A 10,192-nucleotide genomic window follows, 5' to 3' on the forward strand; every position below is an offset into this window, starting at 1 on the left:
CAAGGCATTAGTGTATTTTATGTGTGACCCAAGACAGTTCCTCTTCTTTCAATATGGCCCAGGAATGTCAAAACGTTGGACATCCCTGCTATACACCAAAGAAATGGTTTTCACTAGACAGGACAGAATCTTTCATATTACATCTATGCAGCAGTGTACCTTCATATCGGACAGGGAACCAGTCTTCCAATGTGGGCACTAGCTCTGGTGACAACCAGAGATTCTCTCACTGTCGTAGGATTTCCTCTCACTTCCTGTTTTGTGTATGTGACAGGAAGTGAAGGGAAATCTTCCAAATGGGACACAAATTGGCAAAAAAAAAAAACTGACAGGAGTCACAACCCTCCATTTCTCTATCTAAAAAAAAAGTTTTGCATTTAGTTCTAATGGAAATTGTGCAATCAGATTCTAACATCTTTGGCCAGCTTCGCATTTATCTCTCCTCTTCTTCACCAATTAGCACTCATAGTAATTTATACAGGTAATCATGGCACTCATTCCTATGTCTCTGAACTCTGCCTCCAGTCAGTGCATCTGAATTTCATAGCATATAACTATGTGTTACATTGACAGTGTGTCACATCAGTATGTGTTCCTCTATCATCTTCCATTTACATTTTGGCAGGTGCAAATATTCATGAGTAATATATGGAAAACAGATTTAAATATCATGAATATTCATAGACTGGCATAGAACGTACTCGCTTCCCTACAAATCTTGTTTAGGGTAGATGTTCCAGCAAACACTATGAATGACTCTGGTCACAAACTTTAGTGTTGTAGCAAGTAATGCTGCCATTCTAAGTCTCTAAGTCTCATTCTAGGTATTTGTCACAACCATGATCTCAGGCCTCAAATGGCTAATCACAATACGCTTTTGGAAATCGCAGACTAAAAAAAAATGATATCCATTTATTTGAATTGTTCTGGGAATCATTTCTTCAGCATCCTGTGGCACACTAATGGTCTGGGCTCTCATAGAGTAGTTCACTGACATATGGAGTTTGCAAATCAGAACCTTGACCATAGGCTGTAGGTTGTTTTATGCTCTGACTGTAGTATTATGCAGATAACAATATATTTCTTTCTCTAAATTTTCAATTTTTACGCGTGACTCCTTGTAAGCCGCACTCAGTGGGTGCCGTTCTGCCTTGGCCCTCAATGCGCGGGATCATCTGATAATACACATGGCATTTTGGATTGGGAGATCCCCACCGCATGCACCTAGGTAATTATGTGAGATGGTTATTGTTGCAATTATACAACCGGTCATGCATTTTTCAAAATTCGATATACTAAATATAGTCTTTTTGCAGCAAACTTATCCTCTGAAGAAGACCCCAACAAAACGGGTCGAAACGCGTCAGTCTTTGTCATATTTTAGACATGTTTGCTATTTAATTAAATAAATGCTACTGTATATTAGAAAAACATTAAAGTACCCTTGTCCTATAAATTTGAGAAAAAACTATTTGGCAGAGAATCTGAAGCAACTGTGGACTTTCATGGGCTTTTGTATAAATAGTATAAATTTATTTAGAAACATTGACAAACAAGATTTTGTTTAAAAAAAATCCTTAGGAGAAAATGTACACAATACATACAAATATATCTATATGGAAATTTTTTTTATTTTTTTACTCACCTCTAAATGCCTGTTGCTAGGGGGTCCCTCGTAGTCTACCTCTTTCATTGCCCGGGCTGGTGACATCACTTCCCCTCACGCCGCACAGTCACCTGGGACCTGTCACGCGTCCCAGATGACTGTGCGGCTTATCACGACGCGTGCCGCCGCTCGCACATGCGCCGTGGGTGTCGGACTGTGAAGCACAGCCGGGTGCCCACAGTAAGAATGCCGGCGCCACGAGCGGAGCAGGGAACGAGGGGGGGCTTCGTTCCCCCGCATCGCTGGAGCCTGGGACAGGTAAGTGTCCGATTATTAAAAGTCAGCAGCTGCAGTATTTGTAGCTGCTGACTTACATTTTTTTTTAGGAGGCACCCCACTTTAATGCCATGTACATTTTTTTGCAATCGCAATATTTGCATCTTGTGGGTATACCCCTTTCAGAGCTCATATTTTAACTTTCATGAAAACTTTTGTCTGTGAATAAAAACATTTATAATTTTCGAATTATTGTATTCATCTACCTCGCTGCCTAAAAAACACTTTTGGGGGGAACCTTCCCATAATACATTTTCCATTCATTTTTTATTTGTAACAATATGAAATTGATCTTAAAGAGACACTGTCACCTCATCCATTCAGGTCTTTGCAAAGTGGGCCCCCGACCCTCTTATGCCATGTACACACAATCGGATTATCCACCCGTGTGTGGTCTCCAGCGGACTTTTTCTTCCCAAAAGTCCGGTGGACTTAGAAAGAAGTTTTGACTCAAAATTGTCCGTCGGACTCGGCAGTCCGGCAGACAATCCCCCCGTCTGTGTGCTAGTCTGCCGGACTTTTGAAATGAATGGACTTGCCCACATACGGAGAAAAGTCTGTTCATTCTGAACATGGCTCCAGGTAGATGGGACTAGCACAGGAAGTGAATGTCGCCGCCTCCATCGGCGAGATTGAAACCTTGCTAGCCCCGTCACCTGCTATGGATTTAAAGGGGAACCCCTACGCCGAAAAAACGGTGTTGGGGTCCCCCCAAAGTCCATAGCAGACCCTTATCCAAGCATGCAGCCCAGCCGGTCAGGAAAAGGGGTGGGGACCAGCGAGTGCGCCCCCTCCTGAGCCGTACCAGGCCACGTGCCCTCAACATGGGGGGTTCTTTGGGGAAGGGGGGCCCTGCGGCCCCCCCACCCCAAAGAAACTTGTCCCCATGTTGATGAGGACAAGGGCCTCTTCCCGACAACCCTGGCCATTGGTTGTCGGGGTCTGTGGGTGGGGGGCTTATCAGAATCCGGGAGCCCCCTTTAATAAGGGGGCACCCAGATTCCGGCCCCCCACCCTATGTGAATGAGTATGGGGTACCATGTACCCCTACCCATTGACCTGGGGAAAAAAGTGTACATAAAAAAAAACACAACACTTGTGTCTTCGGGGGTCTTCTCGCCGGACTCCTCTGCTATCTTCTGCTAGCTCTTTTACTAGCGGAGGAGCCCGGCTTTTTCTTTCGTCGCCGTCATCCGGGGGTCTTCTTCCGACTTCGGGGGTCTTGTCCCACCCTTCGGTTCTTCTTGCCGGGCCTCCGCTTTCTTCTTTCAGCTCTTTTACTAGCATTGGCCCGGTCTTCTGACGTCGTCACCCATAGCACCCCATACTCATTCACATAGGGTAGGGGGCCGGAATCTGGGGGACTCCCTATTAAAGGGGTTTTCGGATTCTGATAAGCCCCCTGCCCGCAGACCCCGACAACCAACGGCGAGGGTTGTCGGGAAGAGGCCCTTGTCCTTATCAACATGGGGACAACTTGCTTTGCACTCCCCCATGTTGAGGGCACGCGGCCTGGTACGGCTCAGGAGGGGGGAGCTCGCTCGTCCTCGCCACTTTTCCTGACCGGATGGACTACATGCTTGGATAAGGGTCTGCTATGGACTTTGGGGGGACCCACACGCCATTTTTCGGCGTAGGGGTTCGCCTTTAAATCCATGGCAATTGACGGGGCTCGCGACGCGTTAATCTCGCTGATGGAGGCGGCGACATTCACTTCCCTCGCTAGTTCCGTCTACCTGGACCAACGTTCAAAATGAATGGACTTTCCTCCGTGTGTGGGCAAGTCCATTAATTTCAAAAGTCCGGCAGACTCCCGCCATAGTCTGGCAGATTGCCCGCCGAACCTAGTCCACCGGAAAAGTCCAGTTGTGTGTGGGCAGGTCCGCTCGGGAAAGTCTGATCGTGTGTACGCGGCATTATACTCACCATGTCAGCACTTTATGCATGCTCCTTCCACTGTTGCAGACATCTTTAAAACCCCCAGTGTTGGCTGGTGTCAAACACTAGTGGAAGTGGTGAAATCATCCCCTCTGTCATATGACCAGGACTAGTGATTGGCTGGTAGACCTGAGCACTGTCACATCAGAGGAGGTAACATGCTTCCCCATACCTGGAAGCACCGTCAATTTGTTGCCAGCTTCGATGGAAGAAGAAGCAATGGGGGAGCATTGGCAAGGTGCGTATCATTAAATTGGGAAGGCCCAGTCTCTTTAAAACAGAACTTTGCTGTTAGCAAAGTCGGCCTCCCAGGTGGTTCTGCCCCTCCATGTGCCACCATTATGGGGCATGAGCAGAAATACCCGCAAACTCTGCCCAGCCCTTGTATCCTGGCAGAGCCGTCAGCATATCTGTGCAAGCGCAGTTGAATTATGGTGCACGCGCAAAGACAGGGACATTTTTAGGTTCCCCTGGTTGCAGTCTTTGCATGTACATGGCAAATCCCACACATGTGCACACAGGGAACGGACCCCAAAAGTGAGTACACCTCTAAGTGAAAATTCTAAAAAAGTCTAAACTGAAAAGTCTAAATTGGGCCCAAAGTTGAGCATGGAGTTCCCCAGAGCTTCACAGGTTGCACCGGAGTCCTCTTCCACTCCTCCATGACAACATCATGGAGCTGGTGGATGTTGGAGGCCTTGCACTGTCCACCTTCTGTTTGAGGATGCCCCACAGATGCTCATTAGAGTTTAGGAGACATGCTTGGCCAGTCCGTCACCTTTACCTTCAGCTTCTTTAGCAAGGCAGTGGTCACCTTGGAGGTGTGTTTGGGGTCGTTATCATGTTGGAATACTGCCATGCAGCCCAGTCTCCAAAGGGAGTGGATCATGCTTGCTACAGTATGTCACAGTACATGTTGGCATTCATGGTTCCCTCAATAAACTGCACTCATGCAGCCCCAGACCATGACACTTCCACCACCATGCTTGACTGTAGGCCAGACACACTTGTCTTTGTACTCCTCACCTGGTTGCTGCCACACACGCTTGATACCATCTGAACCAAATAAGTTTATCTTGGTCTCATCAGAGCACAGGACGTGGTTCCAGTAATCCATGTCCTTAGTCTGCTTGTCTTCATCAAACTGTTTGCGGGCTTTCTTGTGCATCATCTTTAGAAGAGGCTTCCTTCTGGGACGACAGCCATGCAGACCAATATGATGCAGTGTGTGGCGTATGGTCTGAGCACTGACAGGCTGACCCCCCACCCCTTCAACCTCTGCAGCAATGCTGGCAGCACTCATATGCCTATTTCCCAACCTCTGGATATGATGATGAGTACATGCACTCCACTCATTTGGTCGACCATGGCAAGTCCTGTTCTGAGTGGAACGTGTCCCGTTAAACCACGGTCTTGGCAATCTTCTTATAGCCTAGGCAACAATTCTTTTTTTTCAGATCCTCAGAGAGTTCTTTGCAGTGAGGTGCCATGTTGAACTTCCAGTGACCAATATGAGATAGTGAGAGTGATAACACCCGATTTAACACACCTGCTCCCCACTCACACCTGAGACCTTGTAACATTAACAAGTCCCATAAGAACGTTAAGGGGAAAATGGCTAATTGGGCCCAATTTGGACATTTTCACTTAGGGGTGTACTCACTTTTGTTGCCAGAGGTTTAGACATTAATGGCTGTGTGTTGAGTTATTTTGAGGGGACAGAAAATTTACACTGTTATACAAGCTGCACACTCACTACTTTACATTGTAGAAAAGTAAGTAAGTAATTACTTCAGTGTTGTCACATGAAAAGAGATAATAAAATATTTACAAAAATGTGAGGCATGTACTCACTTTTGTGAGATACTGTATGTATGTATATATGTGTCCAATACTTTTTCCCTGTTCCATTCCATTATACATAACTTTATATATATTTACATTATATATAAAATTATTATTTTTTATAGGCAAGGTTAAATGCATTTGAAATGCAAGCAGTTTAAATGCTTGAATTGGACTTGGTATACTTGGTATCAGCCCCTTGGAACCCACTGTACAACAGAGCTCAGACTGGGAGAAGGAGAATCAGCCCAAGGAGACAATCAGCTGCACTTCAGTACTCATGAACACTATGAACAAGGGGCATACTGATAGGAGAGGGCAACAGAGTGACAGAAAGATGAGCTCTTCAGTCTGCTTCTTCTCTTTTCACTGTTCAGTTATAAACTGGGGTAGACAAAAAACATGTCAATGTAAAAATGAACCTGCAGCATAGGGCTTGTAGTGCTGCTCCAAGCGGGAAGCTTCAGAATCTTCCCACCGGCACTCAGGACACGGGAGCAGGAGTCTGAATGCACCAATCCAGAAATGTAGACATAGCGAGGAAGAGACACCACTCAAAACCAACCCAATATAATCACAGTGTGTGTATATCTGTGGCCTCAGCCAGCGCCGCTTCAATAACGCCCCTGGTTGAGACCACACATGTACACACATAATGATTATATCGGTTCGCTTTTGAGCGGCGTCTCTTCCTCACTATGCAGTAGACAATCATGTCTACTGCGTATATGTGTGTTGAAATATTTTTTGCCCATTTACATACCTCCCAATTTTTTGAGATGGGAATGAGGGACACCTATCAGCAAAAGTATGCAGGCATAGGACACACCCCTTGCCACGCCCCCTTAAAAGAGAATTGTACAAAAAACAAGATTGGGTAAACCCACAAGTGCTTTTTTTTACCACTACTATTCCTTTATATTGGCTTTTGGAATTTACAAATGCAGCAATTTAGAAATCAGATGGAAGGTTTAGTGCTGGAAAACACTTTTTGATAGATAAAAAGTGCATTTTATATACATCTATATAGATCAGACCAAAATGAGGGACAAATTAGGAGGCATAAGGGACAGAGGGACATTGCTCCAAATCAGGGACAGTGCCTCAAAATCAGGGACAATTGGGAGCTATGCATTTAGAAAGACATGGAGTAAAGGCAATCATAGCTACACAACCAAAAGAAATGTTACTAATGAAAACTAAAGTTAATGCACACATTGCAAAAAATAAAAGAAAACTTACAAATGAGCTGACACTGAGTAACCTCTGTCAAATAAATATAATATTAAGATGTACATATTTAGATGACACTGACATGCTGAATGTCTCAAGCATCACTTTTAAAGTCCAAACTTCCTCTGCAGCTATGATAAATAGGAGTCCGGATTATGTTGGCTGCAGCACAGACCACATGAGTGGTGTGTATAAGTAACAGGTAGTCTGGTGACATCTAGTGGTAGAAATATATATTTGAACATTTTGGTAGCAACATCGTTTTTTACATAGTGGATTAAAAATATGATACCTTCTGAAATAACTTCATAAATATTGTAGTTACCACAATGATACCCATCATGAGATACGACGGCTGTGAAATACTCCCTTTCACTTGTTTTGTGAAATTATATTAAGTGACTTACCTCATGAACACCATAAAGTGACTATAAGACAAGGTGTTTTCTGGCACTTTTTGTTTACAAGTTTAAATTAATATTTTTTGCTAGAAAATTACTTATAACCCCCAAACATTATACAGGTTTTTTTTTGCAGAGACCCTAGGGAATAAAATAGCGATCGTTACAAGTATTTGCACAGCAGGTTTGCAAACGCAAGTTTGGAAAGAAGTATACTATAATGAATAAAAAAAAAAAAAGAAAGCACAATATATATACCCCTTTTTTTTGTAAAATGTGAAATATGATGTTATGCTGAATAAGTAGATAGCTAACAAGTCACGCTTTAAAATTGCACCAAACTACGGTATTTAAAAATCTCCATAGACAACGCTTTAAATGCTTTAAAGTGGTTGTAAACCCTTACAAATCACTTTGATCTACAGGTAAACCTAGATTAAGGCTTACCTGTAGGTCCAAGAAATATCTCCTAAACCTACACGGCGCAGGCGCGATATGCCTTTAGAAGCGGCTCCCGTGCGCTTGCGCGGGAGTGACGTCATCGCTGCTCCGGCGCTGTGAGTGGTCAGTGAGTAGGGAGCGATACCTGGAAGAAGATGGACGCTCCATGTTACAGGGGACAGCAGTGAAATCGCTGGCTCCTGTATCAGGTAAGTGACACATGCGACATGCGATGCATAGAAGCCCATTATGCTATACCTTTGCAGGGAGACAAAGAAGTAAACCCATTAGGGTTTACTTCCTCTTTAAATTTAAAATTCTTATTTATATTACTTTCTATTTTTTATTTTTACATTGTCCTGACAATATATATTTTTTTTGATCACTTTTATTCCTATTATGTAAACACCCCTTGTAATAGAAATAAGGATGGCAGATCATCAAAAAGACCCCAAATCTCTTGTTTACATTTAAAAGCAAAAGACCCCAAAAAAATTAATAAATAATAATAATTTTTTTTTTGATCTATTGTTTAAAAAAAATAGAAATAATTTACTTCCAGCCTATACTGGAAGTGACGTCATCTCTGGTCCTCTATGGTCATAGAGGTGACTCTTTGATCGCCTCTGGAACTAGCCAGCTGCACCGATGGATCATTTCTTGGGTGAGCTGGTGGAAATGGTAAGCCTGAGAAACACCAGCGAGCAGCGAGAGTAGGGGGGCGTGGGGGGCATCGCCCCCCCCCATATACGTATTGTGGTCTTAAAGTGGTTAACCACTACAATACAGGGCACTTTCGCCCCCTTCCTTCCCAGCCCAATTTTCAGCTTTCATCGCTCTAGCGCTTTCAGTGACAATTGCGCGGTCATGCTACACTGTACCCAAATGAAATTGTTATCATTTTGTTCGCACAAATAGAGCTTTATTTTGGTGTTATTTATTCACGACTTCGTTTTTAATTTTTTGCGATATAAGCGCAAAAAAAGCGGAAATTTGGAAAAAAGCTATATTTTCTTTTTTCTATTTTAAAAGAAATCCAATATAATCAAATTTTGTCATAAATTTAAGCCAAAATGTATTCTGCTACATGTTTTTGGTAAAGAAAATTCTGTTAAGTGTATAATAATTGGTTTGTGTGATAACGGACATATGTATGCAAATGATCATGTACATATGTGTGCAGGTGATCACGTACATGTGTGTGCAGATAATCATTGGGACATGTGATTTTAGTGGGACATATGTGGGGGACATGTTTTTATTATTAGGGACATGTGTTTTTATTATTTGGGGACATGTATGTTTTGGGGACATGTGTGTTTTGGGGACATATGTGGGGACTGTGTTTACACTGTGTTGTGTGTTGTGTGTTGACACTAGACTGATGATCAGTGAGTAAAAAGCTGTAAAAAACAGCTCATACTCACTGATCATCAGCCGGCTGCAGCGTTCTGCTCTCCTCTCCTAAGCGATGACTTCCGTGTGAGGAGAGGAGAGCCGATTGCCTAGCAACCGGCTGTTTGTTTACATCACATGACGGCCGTGATTGGACACGGCCATCATGTGATCAGGAGGGCCAATCACAGAGCCCTCCTGCCGATCTGAGATGTGCCGTGTCCGGGTGACACGAGCACATCGGGATCGCGCCGCTGTGCGGGCACGCGCGCGCGATCCCGCTACTTCTGAAGGACGTTCCTGAACGTCCTATAAGAAGTAGACGGCTCCCACCCGGCCGTATATATGCATTGGCCGGGTGGGAAGTGGTTAAAGGATAAGTTCACCTTTGTAAAAAAATAAAATAAATGCACCTCGTTTTGAAGTTAAAAAATGTGCATTTATTTTTTATTAGGAACCTGTAAAGCATTTCACCCACGATCAGCAGATTACGGTTGCAATCTCAGGCTCCTGCAGATTGTCAGTATAGCCTGTACCACTGACGGGCAGACAATTACTGAATGACAGGAAGAAACAATGAACTACCTAGAGCGCTCATCAGCACCCTGGTAGTTCATAGAGAACTAATGCCGCGTACACGCGATTCGGAATTCTCATCGGAAAAAGCTCTGATGGTTTTGCCGACGGAATTCCGACGGAATTCGGCTCAAGCTGTCTTGCCTACACATGGTCACACCAAATCCCGATTGTTTATAACGCTGTGACGTACAACACTTACGACGCAACTAGAAAAAGAAAGTTCAATAGCCAGTAGCCAATAGCTTCTGTCTCGTAGTTGAATCTGAGCATGCGTGATTTTTGGCATGTCAGAATTGCACACACACGATCGGAATTACCGATAGAAAGTTTTTCCGTCGGGAAAATTGAGAACATGCTATAAATTTTTGGCTGGCGGGATTGTGTGTACGCGGCATAAAAGTCATCAGCCGTAATAGTT

The sequence above is a fragment of the Lithobates pipiens genome, unplaced genomic scaffold (assembly GCF_037356315.1).
Source record: "Lithobates pipiens isolate NorthernLeopardFrog02 unplaced genomic scaffold, aLitPip1_a1.2 Scaffold_23, whole genome shotgun sequence".
Classification (NCBI taxonomy): Eukaryota; Metazoa; Chordata; class Amphibia; order Anura; family Ranidae; genus Lithobates; species Lithobates pipiens.